This window comes from Marmota monax, unplaced genomic scaffold (assembly GCF_021218885.2).
Source record: "Marmota monax isolate L192 unplaced genomic scaffold, Marmota_monax_Labrador192_F-V1.1 WCK01_AAM20220418_F8-fsc00164, whole genome shotgun sequence".
Taxonomy (NCBI): Eukaryota; Metazoa; Chordata; class Mammalia; order Rodentia; family Sciuridae; genus Marmota; species Marmota monax.
Genome location: NW_026693313.1, coordinates 815,765 through 832,335, shown reverse-complemented (window position 1 = coordinate 832,335; position 16,571 = coordinate 815,765). Strand labels below are relative to the sequence as shown.

At 46.7% G+C, this 16,571-nt stretch overlaps 1 protein-coding gene across 1 annotated transcript in view; it reads right to left on the bottom strand.

Annotated features, from left to right (window-relative positions):
* Nucleotides 1-15,114: 15,114 nt before the first annotated feature.
* The window catches only part of Scaf8 (SR-related CTD associated factor 8), a 201,798-nt gene continuing 200,341 nt past the window's right edge, over nucleotides 15,115-16,571 (bottom strand). The window contains exon 23 of the transcript XR_006854475.2: nucleotides 15,115-16,351. The gene's annotated coding sequence lies outside the window, so the exon portion shown is untranslated. The remainder of the gene's footprint in view (nucleotides 16,352-16,571) is intronic.

Sequence of the window (16,571 nt, the reverse complement as noted above, 5' to 3'; positions counted from 1 at the left end):
AGGCAGGCAGAGGCCATATTATTAAGCATATTATACAGCATGGTAAAATGTTGAAACCCAATTCTGGGATCACTAGGGGCTTGTTTCATTATTGTAAATAATAAACTTTTCTTCAGTTATACCTTGCCATACTTTTTATATTTATCACAAAAGTCTTTAATATCCTAAAGCAACAGGCTTTATCTTCCTGTAAACTGAGCAGGTAAAATCCAATGAAATCGAAGTTTCTGGAACTGTACTGATCTTGGGACACTTTTAAAACAAAAATCTCAGACTATCAGGAAATACTTCTAAGTGTATATATGTACATGTTCTAATGTTTAATGCCAAAATTCTGAAACTGGCTGTTGACTCTTTTCACCCAGAGCCTGGGGCTAAGATTTTTGTAACACATGATCTGCACCTGTAAGAGACTTGGAAGACATTTCAAAAGCTTTGAGAGGCGATCTGGCTTAAATCTCTTGAGAACTGGAGATTGCCAGGTGTTATCGGTTAAAATAAGTCTATATCAGAAGCACTTGAGAAACAGCGGGTAGAAAGAGTGAAACCCTGTGAGAAGAGAACCCCAGGACCCTCACGTATAGTGAATAAAGGTCTTATGGCGACCCAAGGATGCCTGGTAGTGTCACCAAGTGGCCTCTAGCCCTGGGGCTGCAAAGGGCAAGAAGAATTCCCCCTGAATCGGGGATCAAGCAGCACCCCCGCCCTCCCCCCATCACACACTGTAGATAAGTTACCCTATTTTCCAATTAAAAAAAAAAAAGCAAGACGAGGCAGGAAACACGTTGATATTAAGTTTCACCCTTTCAAAAGACGGAAACACCTCGTGCGATCTTACTCGCACACTTTACCGCGCTGTCAGAAATCCACGGTTGGAAGAATGGAAGAATGGGCTCTCTTCTTCCTAAACTGTTTTTTCGTAAATATGATCCCGCAGGGGCACAACGTATCGGCTTTCAAAGAAACTCGGCACCTCGGTCCCCAGAGGAGCGCGGGTCCGGGTGGTCTGCCGGGTGGCCGAGGCGGTACTCTGCACCTCCGACGCCACGCGAAACTCGGATGCTCAGAAGGGCCGAGCGGCGACGGCTCGGTCTACACCGTGGAGCAGGGGGACCCAGAACCCCGGGGCGCCCTGGACAACTCGGCTTTGGGCGAGGACCTGTGCATCTGCAAGCCGGGGCGCGCCGCCTGCTCCCCGCCCCCCGGGATCGGGTAGGGGTAGGCCTGCCGTGTCCGCGCCGTGCCGAGGGACGGGGGGACCGGGGGACCTGGGGACCCCGTTCGAGAGTCTTCTGTAATGTTTACCCTGGGGCCAGGCTCCGCCAGGGAGAACAGGAAGGGCCCGGGGCTACCACCCGGGGAGAGGGTGCGGGGCCTCGCCTGCAGCCGCGCCCCTCTGCCGGGTCCCAACACCAGGGGGAGGAGAGGGGGCAATCCACAAAGGGGGCGCCGCGCCCGCCGCACGTCCCGGGAGCCCGCGTCCCTGCCCCGCGGCGCCCCTTACCTCGGGTCGGAGCCGGACGCAGTCAGAGCCGGTCGCGCCCAGCTCTCCCCATGGCTCGGCGTGAGGCCCGGCCGGGACGCCGGGCGGAGTTGGAGAAGTTTCTGGGGTCACTTTGTTCTCCGCTCGGGCGCGCGCGGTGCGCCTGCGGCGGTCAAGGATGTGCCCCCGGCCTGCGCGCTGCGCCTGTGAGCCCGGAGCCGCGGCCGCACCTTTCTCTCGGGCCGCCCCGCCCCGGCCACGGGCCCCGCCCCGGCCCGCCCCTGCCTCCGGCCACGCCCCGCGCCAGCCCCCCGCCCGCCCGGCCCCGGGCCCCGCAGCCCCCCCTGCACCCCCGCGCTTTCGTTGCAACACCCCACTAAAGAAAACAGCTCCGCAAGTTCGAGCCAGAGGCCGGTCGCTCTGCCCAGGACTGCGGGGTGGGATGAGCGGAGACGGTCTGTCCGTCCCCAGAGAATTCACGGTAAAGACGTTTCCCCGGGTCTCACCCGCAGCCGGGGTCTCCGAGGCTGCGGAGACTGCCCATCTGTCCCCCTGCTGAGACCCAGACGTGGGATGGCTTACAGGCGGAGGAGGCAGTCGAGACTCCGAATCAAGCCGATGTCGGATTCTCCAGGTGCAGAGGCTGTGAGGTTTATTAGAGAAACTCGAGTGACCCGGGGGGCGGGATGAGAGAAGGCGGAGGAAGCCGAGCTGCGGGAATAAAGGCGGCCTGGGAAGCCGAGTTCCTAGACCACGGACCTCCCTACTGAGGCTCTGCCCCGAGAGGAGAGGGATGGGGAGGTAGATGGGAGCGATGTGCTACTATGGGGTCTCCTAGAAGCAGCCCCAAGACAGGAGTAGGCGTGGAGGGTTCTTTTTGAGAAAATGACTGTAAAACTAAATAAGGCAACTAAGGAAGAAAGCCTGGCAGTATGAAATCTGAGCCCGAATGAAGGACAGAGGGAAGCCACCACCTAACTTCCTATAGTCTAAGATCATTGGTGAGTTCCGCAACCAAATCCACCCATTTGGGGGATACCGATCTCCTGGGAGCAGCCAAGTTGGAAGTCAATAAAGCTCCAAGATAATTGGAGCTCCCTGCAGATCTGTAGAAGCATTCCGACAGCCATTCTCACAGTCTGGAAGGAAATCAACTTTCCCACAACAGGAACCACAGCTTTCAGCCCCCATGGCTTGGCTGGGATCAGACAGACCTGCTCTCCACTGGCAACCAACACAGGCTCTGTGCACACGGAACCAGTAGTGCCAGATTATTCCCACTATGTAGGCTGCCCTGGTCCTGTCTCCAGAGCCTTACACCCAAGGCTCTGCCTAGGAAATGCCCCCCACCCCCCTCAACCTTCCCTGCTCAATGCCAGCATCACATCACCTCCTCCAAGGCACATTCCCTCCTTAATATGTTACTTCTTCCACATCTATCAGTCTGGGGAGAGATGTGTGTGTGTGTGCGTGTGTGTGTGTGTGTGTGTGTGTGTGTGGTTTTGCTTGTTGTAGTGCATTTCTTCAGTTTTAAAATACTTATTTTTTTCTGATTCTGAAAGTAACATGTGTGTTGTGTAAACTTAGAAAAATACAACCCAGATAACTCCAAATCCCCCAGTCTTAATAGAGACTCTGTCCCTTGATAGCCACATAAGCAGTCTGAGCCTCCATCCCATGTATATCAGTATAGAAAGAAACACACAGCCATTTGAACAGTGAATGTTTAATATGAAGAACCATCACTTGTAATAGGATTTGGAGTAATGAGGAACTGGTCAGTGACAAGTAAAGAGAAATCAAAAGAAAACAGGAAGAGTAGATACAAAAACTTAAGTAGCCACTAGGCCTCCAGCTGAGATAAAGTCCTCCAGGGTGAGCCTCCTTTTCCCCTGAGGCTGAGACACAAGTGAGATGTCACCTTGGTGTCACGCCAGCTGTGCCTGCTGGAAATCCACCCTTTAAAACTTGCTAGAGCCAGGCCTGGTGGCACTTGCCTAGAATCCCCACGGCTCTGGAGGTTGTGGCAGGAGGGTCAAAGTTCAAGGACACCCTCAGCAAGAGGGTGTAACTTAGCAAGACCCTGTCTCAAAATTTAAAAAATAAGAAAGGCCTGGGGAAGTGGCTCAGTGATTAAGTGCCCCAAGTTTCAATCCAGGCACAAAAAAAAAAAAAAAATGCTGGTATCTTTATTACAAAAGTATCTGAAGGGCAGAGTTCAGGAGAAGCTGACTCCACGGGTGTTCTTGGAGAAACTGCCCATACTGAAGAGGTCTGCCCAATGGGAGGGCAGCCACCAGAGGACAAAACTCTCCCTTCCAGTAAGGTCTCACCTGCCCCCTACTGACAAAGCTTAACAAGTCTGCACACAGGGCAATTATTTAAAGGACCAGATCCATTTTTACTGAGAAGGCAAAAAAGATGAGAGACAACTGGACTTCTAAAGTCACCTCAGAAAGTCCAGGCATTGCCCAGTGCCCCTCTCAAAACCTTCCTGCTCATTCCAGATGAATCTGCACATTTTTACAAATTTCTCCTGGCTGGCACTTGTCCCCTGCACCAGCTGATTTGTTCCGGACCTGGACTTCTCTGCTGCAAGCTGTCTCTCAGCATTTCTCCCCCACGAGCTTCACAGCTGGAGACGGATTCCTCCTCTCCCAGGTCCCATAGCACAGCTATGACTAAACTGTGAATTCAACAAAATTTGACAAAAACTTTGGGGACAGGTGGGGATGGAACATAGGAATTACAAAAGGGAAAAGAAAAAACTTAAGACCGAATAATGGTTCTGAAGATGTGAAAACATCCATGGGACTGGGCAGGGAAGCAGTAAGTCCCCTCCACATGGAAGGTGTATCACTGTCCCACACTGAAACCCAAGTTGCATTGCCATCAGGGCCAAACAAAGAAAAACAAATGTTCCTCCTTATCCTCAATCTGAGTCCCACTCCATCATCTGTGGAGATAGTTCTGTCAGTTAAAAAAATGGTGTGCATATCCCTTTAGGAAGAAAAAAATTAGTCCTCAACACCTTGACTTGGTCATTTAGTAATCCATTTACTGAGTGTCTACCCAACCCTGGCACTGTACCAGGCAGTAGGAATGTAATCTGCATAACTGTTACAATTTGAGGGTGATAGTGAATTTAAAAACTTACAAATAGTTATTTTTTAATGTCTCACAAATACGGTGAGGACACAGTATAATATAGTTTGAGTACCCTGCATCCTAAATGCCTGGGGCCAGAGTGTATTTCAGATTTTGGAATATTTGCAGACACACAATGAGATATTTAAGGGATGAGACTCAAGTCTAAACCCGAAATTCATGCATTTATACACACAGCCTGAAGGTAATTTTTATGCAATATTTTTAGTGTGCCTCAATTTTGACTGTGCCCTGTCACATGAAGTGAAATTGGGTATGGAAATTTTCTACTTCTGATGTCTGTCATGATGCCACTCAAAATTTTTGGATTTGGGAACATGTCCGCTTTTAGGATTTCAGATTAGGGATGCTTAACGTGTAATGAGTGTTCCCAGAGAGCACTCATGATGGTCCCTCGAGAGAGCCTCCTTGAGGCAGCAGCATTTGAGCCAAGTCCTGAAGGACTAAGGGAGAGTTGGATCATTCCAAATAAAGGGGATGGTACATTTGAGGCTTGGAGTTTGAAAGGAACAAGGACAGATTGACAGGAGATGAAGCCAGAGAAGCAAGTGAGAACCAATCATGGCTGGTCAGGAGGGCATGTTAAGGATTTGGGATTTTCATTCTTAGGCCAATGAGAGCCCTCCAATGGTTTTTAAGCACCCAACTAGCTGGTGATGGAGAATAGACTAGAGGGTACATTTAAGACACATCTGGGAAGAATATGGGAAGAATACATGATGCTAATGCTCAGGATATAGGTTGAACCTGGAGACTGAGACTGGCATGCAGAAATAATGTGTTGCAGTGGGCAAGCTGAAATACCCTGGGCAGACACCGGGGAATGAGAGGAGACAGAGCCTTGCAAGGCAGAGGTGGGTTAGCAGACAGAAGAGAGGAGGACAGGGAGGGGGAGGGAGACAAAGAAGAAAGTGTACAGGATCATCCGTATGGTACAGCAGGATCCGCTTGCCTGTAGACTCACTCAACAACAACATAAAGAAAATCTACCTGCAGAGATAAATTCAAATTTCCACTCCAGCAAAGGAGAGTGTGAAGGTTATAAACGGTCACCCCAATGTCATGGGCATCCACTCACTTCATAGCCATCAAGGTTTTCAAACTACCCCATTATAGATCCTTTTCTGTTCTAAAAAGTTAACAAAGAATAACAGCAGCAATCTCATCACTTAGAAAGAGCCATGTTGTCATATTTTCTTTGATTACCCAAATCTAAGGGAAGGGGTCTTGTCCAATGCCTCTTTTTTATTCCTCCAGTAATTTAGCACACTTTGTGACACTCAGAAGGTGGCTCTTGATGTTTTCAGAATGAATTCTGCCTTCTTAGTACAGTGCAGTATTTTTTGTTTGTTTGTTTGTTTGTTTGTTTTTATTATTGGATGTTCAAAACATTACAAAGCTCTTGACATATCATATTTCATACATTTGATTCAAGCAGATTATGAGCTCCCATTTTTACCCCGTATACATATTGCAGATTCACATCGGTTACACATCAACTTTTTTTACATACTGCCATACTAGTGTCTGTTGTATTCTGCTGCCTTTCCTATCCTCTACTATCCCCCCTCCCCTCCCCTCCCCTCCCCTCCCCTCCCATCTTCTCTCTCTACCCCATCTACTGTAATTCATTTCTCTCTCTTGTTTTTTTCCCCCTTTCCCCTCACTTCCTCTTATATGTAATTTTGTATAACAATGAGGGTCTCCTTCCTTTACCATGCAATTTCCCTTCTCTCTCTCTTTCCCTCCCCCCCTCATCCCTGTTTAATGGTGATCTTCTCATGCTCTTCCTCCCTATTCTGTTCTTAGTTGCTCTCCTTATATCAAAGATGACATTTGGCATTTGTTTTTTAGGGATTGGCTAGCTTCACTTAGCATAATCTGCTCTAGTGCCATCCGTTTCCCTGCAAATTCCATGATTTTGTCATTTTTTACTGCAGAGTAATACTCCATTTTGTATAAATGCCACATTTTTTTTTATCCATTCATCTATTGAAGGGCATCTAGGTTGGTTCCACAGTCTAGCTATTGTGAATGGTGCTGCTATGAACATCATTGTAGCAGTATCCTTATAGTATGCTCTTTTAAGGTCTTTAGGGAATAGTCCAAGAAGGGGAATAGCTGGGTCAAATGGTGGTTCCATTCCCAGCTTTCCAAGGAATCTCCATACTGCTTTCCAAATTGGCCACACCAATTTGCAGCCCCACCAGCAATGTACAAGTGTACCCTTTTCCCCACATCCTCGCCAGCACTTGTTGTTGTTTGACTTCATAATGGCTGCCAATCTTACTGGAGTGAGATGGTATCTTATATTTGATAAAGGGGCTAAAAGCATGCAATGGAGGAAGGATAGCATCTTCAACAAATGGTGCTGGGAAAACTGGAAATCCATATGCAACAAAATGAAACTTAATCCCCTTCTCTCGCCATGCACAAAAGTTAACTCAAAATGGATCAAGGAGCTTGATATCAAATCAGAGACGCGCCGTCTGATAGAAGAAAAAGTTGGCTCCGATCTACATATTGTGGGGTCCGGGTTCCAAATTCGTTAATAGGACACCCATAGCACAAGAGTTAATAACAAGAATCAACAAATGGGACTTACTTAAACTAAAAAGTTTTTTCTCAGCAAGAGAAACAATAAGAGAGGTAAATAGAGAGCCTACATCCTGGGAACAAATTTTTACTACTCACACTTCAGATAGAGCCCTAATATCCAGAGTATACAAAGAACTCAAAAAATTAAACAATAAGATAACAAATAACCCAATCAACAAATGGGCCAACGACCTGAACAGACACTTCTCAGAGGAGGACATACAATCAATCAACAAGTACATGAAAAAATGCTCACCATCTCTAGCAGTCAGAGAAATGCAAATCAAAACCACCCTAAGATACCATCTCACTCCAGTGCAGTATTTTGATGGACTTTCTGGTTCCAGGATACTAAGCCAACAGGTTTAGCATCCTTCCCCTGAATTCTACCTCAAAAAGAGCTTCCTTAACACAGGTTGCTTGCTTTTAGAAGATTCTTTTGAGTGGTGGCCTTCTGCTCTCTTTCCTTTTCTTGACAGCACTTGAAGGAAGAGAGTCTTCCTGACTGTAAACCCCCTGCCTCAGCCTGAGCACCACCAGCTACAGAAGGGACTTTCTGCACATATTCACACAATGGCAAGCCCATGGAAAATTACTGCATTTAATACCTATCTCTTAGGAACTCCAATGTGGTTTTACAGATCATTTGTGGAAGACACGAGGGTTCCAGCACTGGTTGCTCCCCCTAGGTGCATTTCCATTACTTAATGCCCCACGCATTAATAGGCCAACCCCAGTCTCCCTCCCCAGTGCTCCAGAATCTAGGAAACAGGCAAAGACTGTACTGACTCCAGTCCAGCCATCTCTTTGACATAGGCAGAGACTCTGCAATAGGTCAGGCTAATTTTGGAGAAGTTGAGATTTCTTAGAGAGCCTTTCCAAGGAAGAACATGGTTTCCTTTCTGCAGATCACTTGGCCAAATACAAATGGATCTTTTCTGCTGGCTGCTCAGAACCTTGTATGATTTTCTTTGCTGCATGTTTTAAATCAAAGAAAGAAAGAGGGGAGGGGGAGGGAGGGAGGAAGGGAGGGAGGGAGGGAGGAAGGGAGGAAAGAAAGAGAGAGATAGGCTTCATTGGAGTACCAAAAAGCTGACTTTAGCCCCAAATTTGATCCACCCTCCAGTGGCTTCAAACCATTTGCATATATGTATGGTATGATCGCATGATATAGTCATGTGTGTGGGCATGCGTGTGTGTACCCTGTGTAAGCACATATACATGGGCAAGAGGTTGCTTTTCTTTCCCTTAGATTTATTTTACCAGTTTCCCTTCCCTCTGACAAATTACCAAAGTAAGTTATATATGTTTGAAAGAATACTGGAAAACAAATAGCCACTTTGTATTAATACTATATAATCTCTATAATAACTAAACCATATCTATGCTTTCTTCAGACAACTGCTCAAGATTCCAAATCCAAAACCTTGATTCATGCCAGCGACTCTCTCCTCACCAGGACCATTAGCATCTCCACCCCATCACTGACATCTCCAAAGAAGAGACAGTAGTTCTCGGTGCTCCCTGGGAAGCAGACCATTCTCAAATTGAGTGAGTTTTGAGTGGCGCATTCATGTTCCACTTGCTCATGTTCCAGCCTGTCTCTTGGGGAGCCCGTGTGCAGGCACCCTGTAGGCTCACAAAGACTTACCTTGGACTTCAGCCTCAGAGAGGAAATCCTTTTAAAAAATATCACCTTGACATTGATTGCTCAAGTTTGTTTTATTTTTCACAATTTATAAAATTAGCCTGATGAACGTATCTGAACATGTATCCGAATCAAAATAAAGTACTATATATAATACTATGTATGCCCAGCACCTGGTCATGTAGTCAGCAGTTATTTTCACTGGTGCCCTCAGCATAGGAAATGTGTTCATGTTTCCATAAACTCACTGTGAAACGCAAAACTTACAAAATACAAGCATACCTTTTCTCTCAAACTTCCCTTTATGGCCCTAGTTCTACTTTTCCAATTCCCTCGTCCCATTAAACTTGTTCTTGGACTTCACCAAAAGCTTCTCTGTTGACTCTTCTGAGTTCCTTTTGCTTCCTCCCAGACCTCTCTGTGGATATTCAATTTTTTTCCCCACTCTGCACCCAACAGCCTAGTCTCCCTAACTTTCTGTTCTAAAACTGCTTATTGTTATTATTATTATTGAGAATATTGGGGTTAAGGGTTTTGGTGTCTCATTTCTACATGGATAAGAAGGACAGGAAAACAGGTAATACTTCTGCTTGCTGACAAAGATAAATTGAGTCCCATTTGAAGTGGAAAGTTATTGGCATGGGGCCATCTGGTGCACAGATGGGATCTTTAGAAGGGAACTAATTTTTAAAGTTAAACTATCTAGAGAATGGACTTCAGCCAGGATGTTAGAATTGCCTGTGTAAAAGAGCTGTGAAATCTGTCCAGGTGTACTGGCGAGTAGTTGAATCAGTACACACTAATCATCATGTACTTCAGCTGAAAAAGTATTGTAATTGGGTGATGATATGTAATTTGGGATTCCTGTATCAAAGTAAGGCTATTAAATGAGCTAAAACTTAGGCACAGTGGTGCATACCCATAATCCAGCTACTTTGGAAGCTAAAGCAGGAGGATCCCAAGTTGAAGGCCAGCCTGGGAAAATTAGCAAGACCGTGTCTCAAAACATAAAATTGAGCTGGGGGTGTAGCTCCATCATAGAGAGCCCTTGGGTTCAATTCTCAGTACCAAAAAAGCAAAACAACAACAAAACTAAATAAGTAAATAAATAATAGATTGGGGATGTATCTGGGTGGTAAAGTACCCATGGGTTCAATCCCCAGTACAAAAGATGAAGGAGAAGAAGGAGGAGGAAGAAGTCTTAGGGTATCATCTATAATAATTTTAGTACATATTCATCGGTGTGTCATACATATTTATGTGTATAAAATGAATATATTTGCGTGTCAATGTATACAACCTTAACTAATTCATTTAACAACGTTATACTTTTGTAGTTTTTGATTCTTTTTTTTTAATATTTATTTTTAGTTTTCGGCAGACACAACATCTTTGTTTGTATGTGGTGCTGAGGATCGAACCCGGGCTGCACGCATGCCAGGCGAGCGCGCTACCGCTTGAGCCACATCCCCAGCCCTGTAGTTTTTGATTCTTAAAGGAATTTCACAACCTTAGTGATATATTGGAGAATGGTGTCATGCAGAAGTCCCTTTTTAAATTTTATGTCTTAGCACAGAACATAAATACATATTAACAGATACATGCATTCATAAATCTTTGTTGTCTTAAGTTTGAGCAATAATACCTTGAACTTGGGGCTACTATTTGCTTTTTACCCAAACTTTCTAATTATAAGCTTTAAGAAAGTCACAAATATTAAAAATCCAAATTCAAGCTTTTAAATTGGATTTTTTTGTCGAGTGCTAAGGCTAGAATCCAGGACCTCAGGATGCTAAGGCAAGCACTCCCAGCCCTTAGATAAAGTGTTCAACAGGACTGACTAAAAGGTTAATTTTATATCATGAGACCAAAAAGAACAGTTTTTTCTTTTTTTTTAAGAGAGAGAGAGAGAGAAAATTTTTTAATATTTATTTTTTTTAGTTCTCGGCGGACACAACATCTTTCTTTGTATGTGGTGCTGAGGATCGAACCCAGCGCCCCGCGCATGCCAGGCGAACACGCTACCACTTGAGCCACATTCCCAGCCCCAACAGTTTTTTTCTTTTAAAAAAACTCAAAAATTTTGATGTTAAAATGTTATCCTCTTGATTATTACAGAACTATCATGAACACCTGCAGTGGCTCCCCATAGTTACAGATTAGTGAAATCTTTCTGCCCACAATTTCCCTCTGAGTTTTAAGGGTATTTGCATTGAACCAATTTTTAAAGAGAAAGAAATAAAGACAGAAAAAAAAAAAGCAATTCTTGTTGGCTACTCTTTGCCAACAATGTCCTTTCTCACTCCAACCTCTACAACCCTCTTCCAACATAGGGGAGGAGAGCCAGTTTGCACGTTGTAGAAGCCTTCCACATCACTGTAGGAGGAGAGCCTCAGTGAACACACCGGCCAGTGTGGGATTCCCTAATAAAACAGACGGCCTGTGTGTTGGGTTTTCAAAGCTGTGACCAAACACACGACAAGAACAGCTTAGAGAAGGAAAGGTTTGTTTGGGCTCCCAGTTTCAGAGGTTTCAGTCCCTGGTTGGCTGATACCATTGCTCTGGGTCCAAGATGAGAGAGAACATCACGGGGGAAGGGCAGGGTGGGGAAAAGTAGCTCCATTCCTGGCAACCAGGAAGCAGAGAGGAGGGGGAAAGGCCCACAGGGAAGATGCACCCCTCAGGCCACTGACCCACCTCCTCCAGCCACGCCCCTCCTGCCTACAGTCACCACCCAGTTAGTGGGCTCCAGCTAGGATGGGCTGCTGAAGTTACAGCTCTCATAACACAATCATTTCACCTCCAAACATCCCTGCACTGACACAGGGGCTTTTGGAGAACACCTCATATCCAAACCATCACACCCTGCTTTAAAAATGCAGCCCTGAGAAGGAGAGAGGACAGAGACACACTGGGAACTACTTTCCTTCCTCCTCTCCCCTCAGACTGTCTTGATTCATCATGTGCAAATCTGTACTCTCAGCCAGCAAAGGCTCCCTCCCTCTCTCCCTTCCCTTCCCTCCCTTTCCTTCTTTCTCCCTTTTCCTTCTCTCCCTCCCCTGCTCCACCCTCCACCCCACCCCCACCAAAAGACAGGGGTTGTCTAGACTGGCTTTGAACTCCTGAGCCCAAGCAATCCTCCTGCCTCAGCCTCCTGAGTAGCTGAGACCACAGGCACTGCACCTAGCACAAATACAATTTTCTATAATAAGAAAGGTTATGATTGGTTTTTGTTTTTATTTTCTTGGTGCTGGGGGTTGAATCGGGGCCTCCACCACTGAGCCAAGAAAGGGTGCTTGCTCCAGGATTTGTGGGGAGTCCCACCTGGACCTGACCTTTCACCAAGAATGGCAACCACTCCAGATTAGCATTTCTATGAATCTCCGAGAATCAGACAGTGAAGCAACCAAAGCCACCGTCCTGCTGCTACCTGCTCACCCGGAGTCACTAGGGCATTCCAAGTTCACCTACTGGCAGTGGGTGGTTGAGAAATCCATCTTCTCACTGGGGTGAGGTAATGAGAAACAGCCAATTCAAAAATGTACTGGAAGCCCTCGAGAGTCTCCCTGGCACTGTCCTCATGGCAAGGTAAACAGAGGAGGGACTGGCAGGCTGTTAGCTGAAGCCCTACCAGCCTGTGCTAAAAACAAGTGAATACATAAAACTGTCCACTTAAGGGTCACTGTGCAGCCTCACGGCCCCATACCACCCCCAACTCTTCCTCACCTACTACCCCTGAAGAAAGTGACATTTTGTTCCTGCTTTGCTCCCATTCCAACAGTTTAGTCAGTATAGAAACACTAGTGCGGAAGCCAGCCACAGTGGTGTATAATCCCAGCTACTTGGGAGGCTGAGGCAGGAGGATTGCAAGTTTGAGGCCAGCATCAACAAATTAGTGAGACCTTGTCTCAAAATAAAAAATAAAAAGGATTGGGGACGTAGCTCAGTGGTAAAATGCCCAGGTTCAACCTCCCAGTGTCAGGAGAAAAAAAAAAAAAAACAGTGGGAGAATTACCAAAAACATAACCTAAGACTCTAGGATTTTGCACAACCCTGCCTTTCTTTCTCCCATAGTACCAGACTTCACAATCACTTTGTCATTGTGGTGGGTCCCAGGATCCCTCCTTGTTAGGGCTTAGATGCAAAACAGCCGTGTTAATGCAGGAATATTCCAGGGTGAGATGACTGGATTGTGAGGGCTGTAGCCTCATCAGTCCATCCTGGTTTGAATGGACTGACTGGGTGGTCACTGGAGGCAGGTGGGTCACAGGGAGCAAGGCCTGGAAGGGTGCATCTTCACTGTGACCCCTGCCCCACCCTGGCCACCACGAGCTGGGCAGCTTTGGCCATGGTGTTTGCCTCACACTGGGCTCAAATACAGTGACCACGGCTGTCTATGGACTGAAACTCTGGAAGGTTGAGCCCCACATCAACTTTCCTCCTCTAAGTTGTTCTCATCACCTATTTTGTGTCAGTGACACACAGCTGACCAAAGCTCCCCTCCTCCGCCCCATTCCCTACTGCAGTCAGTAGCTTCTGTTTTCCACACTGCTTGGGGCCACCTGTGTCGTCTCCTGTCCCTCTCAATCATTTGGCCTCCAGCTTTCTCCTTGTTCCCTCCTAAAGAGCTTCCCAACCTCTCTGCCTCTCCACGGCCGTTCCTGACAGTTTTTCCCACACAATGGCAGCAAATCAAAGTAACCCTCTCACAGTTCAGGGCCTGGCAAAAATGGCATCCGTCTGTGCATATCTACCAGGTCTGTCCAGCTGGAGCCAGCTTTGGGCTTCTGGAGTCTTCCGACTACTAGATCCTTCACTGTCACTCCATCTTCCCAAGCACAGTGGCGAAGTGTCTTTATAACTGGCCCAGGAGCTGGGACCTAACTCCAGAGGGGCTGGAGTGCTGAGGGGGCCCTGGTTTCCTCTGCAGAGCTGCCTTCCTGTCTCGCTGGGCACAGACAATTTGCAGAGCCCTGGGCAGTGGTGATATGGCCACTGAATGTTTTTCCCCAGGGGGGGCAGACCCTCTCCCCCCACCCTTCTCTGTCACCTTAGGCTCTTTCCTCACCATATTTGACATTGGCATTCCCAAGTTCCCTTTCCCTCCCTCCCTGCTCATCTGGGAGCTGGTCCTCAACAACTCTCCCTCACTACCTCAGGCTGGTCAGCTTCAGCTGAGAGTGGAGATAAGGACCCAGGGCAGAACTATCTAGAGATGGCAACTCCACCCTGCTGGTCACTCTCTGCCTCCCTGAAGAGGTAGCAGAGACCTGTCCCCGTGAGCCCCCCAACCCCTCCTTCCCACTCCACCACTCCATGAGTGATTGCATAGGAAATCATCTAGGCAGGCTAGGGTGTGGCTCAGTGGCAGAGCACCGCTCAGATAACAAGGACTGGGTTCCATCCTTGGAAGAGAGAAAGAGAGGGAGAGAGGGAAGGAGGAAGACAAAAAAAGGAAAAAGAAAAATATAAAGCTAGGACCATCACACATTTTCAGGAACAGTGAAAGTCAGCGTAATGGAAAGTAAAAGCTATGCAGTGTGTGTGTGTGTGTGTGTGTGTGTGTGTGTCCATCCATCCACCAGGCACATGCCCACACACAGCAGGCTACTTCATAGGTCAGAGACTGGAGTCAGAATGTCTGATTTAAATCCTGGCTTCACTGCCCACACCGGCTCTGTTATCTCAGGAAGTGACCTGACCTTCAATCCCTCCATTTCCTTGAGTGTAAAATAGGGATAATAATCAAATTTATGTGATGAAATTATATACAGAAGAAATGACTTAATATTTGTAAAGGGCACATATATGTAAAGCTCCAAGTATTAGAAGGCAAAAACAGTTGAGGAATTCCTCTTGTCCTGATGCTCTTTTTATGTGGGTGTATTTTCAATGTGACAAACACACAGGTGGCATAGTGGGGCCCTCCCTGCCCAGTGTGGGGACCTGAATGCTTTTTGGAAGGACAGCTAATCTCCTTGTGCAGACTGAAAATAGGGCCCTGGATCACTCTGTGGAACAAGACAGTTTTAGCAAAAACTGGCATTACATGAAGAAACGACTATATATTAATGAAGGAGAAAAAATTCAGACTGATGTTAAACTAACATTCATTGAATATTCTGTGCCAAACACTGGGCTCGTTTCTTTTTTTTTTTTTTAATTCTTAATATTTATTTTTTAGTTTTAGGCAGACACAACACCTTAGGCGATTCATCTCATTGCATCTTGCAACCTCCTACTGAGGTAGGTAGTATTGTCATCCCCTTTCACAGATGAGAAGGACCCTGAAGCTCACAGAGAGGAGCCACCTGCTCACCGTCACAGAGCTAGTGATCAGCTGAGCACGGAGTGGATGGGCCTGACCACAAATCACACATAGAAGACAGAACTCTTCATTCGGCCCATGAACTTCTTTCTATTTTGAAAACATAGTTCAAGCTTTCCAAGTCCATTATCACTGTTCCTACCCGGATGTTCCTTGAATCTTGGCTCTTGTATGGGACAACGCAAGAAACTTCAGAGGTGAAATGATGGGGTTATAAGAACCTTAACTTAATCCCTGAGTTAGTCCCCATCAGGCAGCTGTGACTATATGCAAGTAGGGTGTGGCTGGAGGAGGTGGATCACTGGGGATGTGCCTTTGGGTGAATATATTTTGTGAGATGAGCTTAGACTCTCTCTCTCTGTCTGCTTCCTGGTGCCATGATGCTTTCCTCTGCCACACTGCCTTGCCTCAGGCCTTGAGGAATGGAGCCGGCCTTCTGTGGACAGAAACCTTTGGAACCATGAGCCCCGGATAAACTTTTCCTCTTCTAAAATTGTTCTTGTCAGGTCTTTTGGTCACAGCAGAAAAAAAGCTGGCTAAAAGAGATGATTATGATGACCTGGTCCTAGGCCACATCCCTGGCCTTCCCTGTGACATGCTCAGTGTACCCTGTAGGTCCCAGGCTGGAACCACACAGTAAACAACTGCTGGCTGCTGCTAAGAGTGTAAACCGTGAACCTTCTCAGGCGATGTCTGTGCTGTAGTTGAAAAACTGACAAAGGACTTTGGGAACCCAAGGAATGAGGATGCAAGATGGCATCTCAGCCACATACAAGCAACGAAGGTGAGTTAATCAAGGAGGAATCTCCGGGAGCCCTTCAACCATCCAGACAGATTGACCCTGATGAGAGACGTTCATATGAGAAAATACTGTAACTGCACAGAGTAATTCAGCAATTCCCTTCCTGGTGAGACCCTGGCCTGAGTCATTTCTTACTGCACAGTCACATCTTGCACTGTCAGTTGTATCTGTGTCCTCGGTTGGTGTCAATTCTCACTTGAGCCAGGTTCAGCTGGCTTACCGGGCGCCTCCTGACACTTGCTGTGATCGACGCACACAATGCAGTTGACACTCGCACACTGTGGTGGGGGTCAGGCAGGTCCAAAGGTGGCAGGGGAGGTTACCCTGGTAAGCAAAACACAAGTTCAAAGATGGAATTTAAAGCAAGATGAGGAGGAGCGTGGAAATGTGACTGCCTTTCCTTCCACCCTGTGAATTGAACTTGGCTTACCAACCCCCATTGCTAGTTAGTCCTTGTGTTGGTTTGCTGGGGCTGCTGTCAGGAACTATAGCAAACTAAGTGGCTTAACACAACAGAAGCCTAGTGGTTCACATTTCTAGAACA